Source organism: Astatotilapia calliptera, chromosome 20, assembly GCF_900246225.1.
Source record: "Astatotilapia calliptera chromosome 20, fAstCal1.2, whole genome shotgun sequence".
Classification (NCBI taxonomy): domain Eukaryota; kingdom Metazoa; phylum Chordata; class Actinopteri; order Cichliformes; family Cichlidae; genus Astatotilapia; species Astatotilapia calliptera.
In genome coordinates this window covers 1,210,376-1,214,631 of record NC_039321.1, presented here as the reverse complement: position 1 = coordinate 1,214,631, position 4,256 = coordinate 1,210,376, and the positions used below count along the sequence as shown (strand labels likewise).

General features: G+C 42.5%; 1 long non-coding RNA gene across 1 annotated transcript; it reads right to left on the bottom strand.

The window, feature by feature from the left end:
* On the bottom strand, positions 1-3,593 carry LOC113013838 (uncharacterized). Its single transcript, XR_003270867.1, has 3 exons — positions 3,507-3,593; positions 3,011-3,043; positions 1-14 (listed from the first exon to the last, which is right to left on the bottom strand). It is a non-coding gene; the product is annotated as an uncharacterized LOC113013838 (long non-coding RNA).
* Positions 3,594-4,256: the final 663 nt, after the last annotated feature.

Here is a 4,256-nt window from a genome sequence, read left to right as displayed (position 1 = left end):
AGCTCTGATAAAGCCTGTATTAAAAACTAAATGTGTAAATTGTAAATTAATGACAACTGTGTTTCTTATATAAGGTCACAGATTGCAGGCTCTTGTTTTGAAAGCTTAAAATCCATCAGTTGTGCTCCTGATAACTCTGCTTCTGAGCAGCACAGTTATAGAGTCGTACATTTTGTTTCCGTGACCTGACAAGAACATGTCTGAGGTTTCTGGGCCCTCAGACAAGAGGACAATTTCTTTTTTGCCGGAGTTGGAAAAACCTGAACTGTGTGTTTCCCAGCTCTCAGAAACTGTGTTTTCTTTCCCCAACCTGATGTTTTAAAGACAATTTGTGATGTTGCTCAGGCAGCTCTCTCTGATTTGTACCTGGACTTTTTAATTCAGAGACTGTGTGTTTCAAGATGTTTGTGATGCTGCAAGACTGATTCTCCCAGAGACTGAAACTGTCCCTGGGGCCCACCCAGAGCCTGAGTTCAAGGCCTCAGCCAAGTCTGGACCCCTGGAAATGTCTCCCTGCGTCTGCTGGGAGCTCAGCTGAACCGACCCAGCAAGCAGCATATGCCACACCGCTGCCTTAACCTGGGTCACACCAACACAAACTAGACGGTTCCTGCTAAATCCATCTCCACCAGAGTTCACCAGAGGTCTCCACACAGTCTCCTAAACTGATTGGTCTCTGCCACTGGCCTCATGACCAGCCTGCTGAACTGTTGCTTCTTTGTTTTGGAATATTTATCCTAATATTCCCAGCCCTCCATCCAGATTGCTCCACCCACCCTGGTCAGGTTTTCCTGTATTTGTTTAGTTTGGGACAACTGGAGGTCAACCCTTAAGGGGGCGGGGGGTTCTGTCATGGTTCTGGGTCTGTGATCCAGTCCTAATATATTTGTTTCGTTGGATTCTGGTTTAAGTAATACTCTGTTTTATGATATATTTGTAGGTTCTGGTCTTTAGGTTCGGCCTCCCCGGGGTTGCACGTTCCATGTTCTTGTCCTGGTCATCTTGGTCTCATCTATGTGTTCTCCTCAGTCTTTGTGTCAAGCTCATGTCTCTTGAGTATGAGTCTCTGTGTGTCCTGTCTTATTTTGAGTCTCGTCCTGTTTGCATTGTGTTCAGCTTTGCTTCCCTTGTCTCAAAGCCCTTTCTCAATTCTCAAGTACGCGAGTCCGTGCTCGCGTTCTCGGCAGGTCCGAGCACGGACTCGCAATTTGTACAATTGGAACACCGCGTACTTGATGATGTCACAGGTCCCCTCCTAATTTAACTGTGATTAATATGTTATGAAGCTGAACTTTAATCTCAGCCAAACCGATTTACTCGAGAACAAAGAAAACTCTGAAATAAACCAAATATTAACATATCGAAGTTAACTAAGTGACTTATATATCATGTTAACCTGAATAGCGAAAGACCGTGGGGGGGTTTGAAACGATGTCCCGGGAGTCCGCTGTTCTCGCCGGCTCGAATAATCCTCGACCTCGCTGTCTGCTATGGAGCTGGAGTATGGAGTAACAGACGTCTCTGAAAACGTCGGAGCACTTTTGGAAACGTTATATCTTGATAAATCGAGCAGATATTTGAAGCTTACACAGCCTGAAAATATCTTAAAAGTTTATTTTGTGACCCAGAAAGAGTAATATTTAAAGGTTTTTAGCCCCGCCCGCTCGTCCGCCATTGCTGCATTTGAGTTTTGGACGAAATGCATTCTGGGATATTTAGCTGTACCAGGTCCACACAAGTCACCACCGATGCATGCTCGATAAAACGGGCGGAGAACACATCCGGGACTTTTTCTCATTCTCACCTTGATGCGTACTTTGAATTGGAGCAGTACTTGGTCTCCGACTGATGACGTATCACGAGAACACAAGTACGCACAAAGACGCATTTTGAGACAGGCCCACCTGTTGCCCATCCTCTCGTTATCCTGTCTGTGTGGCTGGCTGCTGCCTCTAAACGTATCCTGCATTATTAGCACTGTGTGCTGCTCAGTGATATTCAATATTTATTGTTTACTGTTACTTGTGCTTATGCTGGTTGTTGCTATGGTTTCCCTACTGTGTTGTTTTGTGTTTGCTTCTTCAGCAGGTCATCAAACACAATGATCACCTACAGCTTCCTTTCTCTCTCTTCTGTTTTCCATCTGTTAACTCTCTTCCCAACTTCTCTTTTCTTCTTCTTTCTCTTTCCCATCTCTTTCTGCTCTGATTGTAATAACTTAAAATAAAAAGAATAATAATCGAATAAACTATGACAAGGAGGAGGACCAGTATGGCAAAAGCCGTAAAAGTCAATAATTCTTATTGCTAAAGTGCTGGATGATGACGCCTGTGCTCATGCTTCTTCTTTGACTTCATATTTTATTATATAAATTGGGATTTTATAATATTCATCTGTAAACTTGGTGAACAATTTCCATGATGCTGCTTTACATGAAAGTTAAAAACAAAAGACCTGCTGCCATCCCATGTAAAATGCAAATGCTCTGCAGATGCAAATCAGCTAATGCAGAAAAACTGAGTGAATTAATTCTATGAAATGTTTGCATGGAACAGGAGAAAAGGAAGTACTTTAAATCATTGTAGTCTAGGAAATATACTGAATGTTTTTTAATTTTCCACATTTTTAGGGGGGCTTTTAGAATTTATGTCTGAAACAAATCAGACCTATACACTCTGAGATCAGTCTAAACATACATACCCAGACCTTTCCCTCCCCAGTAACAACAGCTCTGGGGGGGACACATCCCAGGTCAGACAGACACACTGTCTGAGGCGTGTCCTGGGATTGGCCCGGGGGTCTTCTCACATTGCACTGCCTGAAATGTTTCTTTTGAATGGGGATAAAAATAGCCTGTGACTCTAAAAACCCACACTCCCAAAGCTCCTGTACAGGATCTCTTAGTTAATGCTGAAACACATGTTAACTGGCAGGAAATTTCCAGTAACCCTTGAAAATCCTCATGCGGATAAAGAGCTGGTCCAGAGTCAGCTGGTTGAAACTCATTTACCTGAAGTGATGAGTGAACAGGTTGCTGCCAGCACTGAAAGAGACAGAAAGAAAGCTCAGTGTCAGACTGTGTGTTTGATATCAAGTTGAATTCACCTCAAAACATGAAACAGAAATGAAAAGCAAACAGGAGAAAGCTGCTGCTTTCATTCACACCTGGATTCTTTGGAAACTCTTTCTAAACAGCAGATTTCAATGACACATTTATTCTCTTCATCTTTCCAACTTTTGTCAATAAACTTATTTGTGTTGACAGTTTGACTTCAACTCTTCAAAGTAAATGATCAGCCATGAATTGCTCTCAGGACTCTGTGAAGCCTAACTGTCCTGCTGAGGTGATGCAAACATGTATTTAGGATGTTAGATGAACTGATCCAATAAAGCAGAAAGAAAAGCATGTCACAGTACAGCACAGTGGAAAGCTAGAAAAGGATTAGACTGAACATGTGCAGCTGATTTCATGTATAAATAAAGGATGATCAGTGTGTTGTACTCACACAGTGTGCTGCTGAGTCCGGAGCAGAGCATCATGTTAGGAGATCTGGATTACAGTGAAGAGCTGATGGAGGATCAAACACAGAGCTGCTGGATTTACTCTGTTTCAGTAACACCTGTGATGTACATGCAAAGCACAGCCAATGGAAAAGCAGGACCTGTTCCTTCTCAGCTGCAGCAGGAAATAAAACTACTTTACATTAAAAGTTATGTAAGCCTGGATCAGCTGACCCAGTGACAGCTGGGAGAGGCTCACATCTCATATTTGTTGATTGGTTAAATCAGTTTAGCAACTGGTAAGAATTATTTTTTTAACACGATACAAATCACTGCAAACTGCAAAGGGTTTTTTTCCAATGATTCAGTGACCAGAGGAAAGCTGTTCCAAAGTTTGAAAATGTGATCACGTCTGGATTTAAATGAAGAGCACAGAACAGTTCAAAGAGCCTGATCAGCTCAGAGAGAAAGTGACACTCCCCTGTTCGTCAACAGCGTCTTAACAAATGTGATGTGCAAATCAGATCTGCTTGGAGTTTGGAATGATGACTGTAAGAAAACAAAAACAGGTTGTGCCAGGAACACATTTGAATGGAAAACATCCTGATTTGCATGGATTATCTCCACACGTCTCTCTGGTCAGACAAACTTTTGAGACGGTGGGTCAAAGGGTTTACCGAAGCCAGTTCATGAGGAGAACATCAGTACCCAACGCTGAGCTTCAAAAACACTCACAGTATTTAGAAAGACGTTTC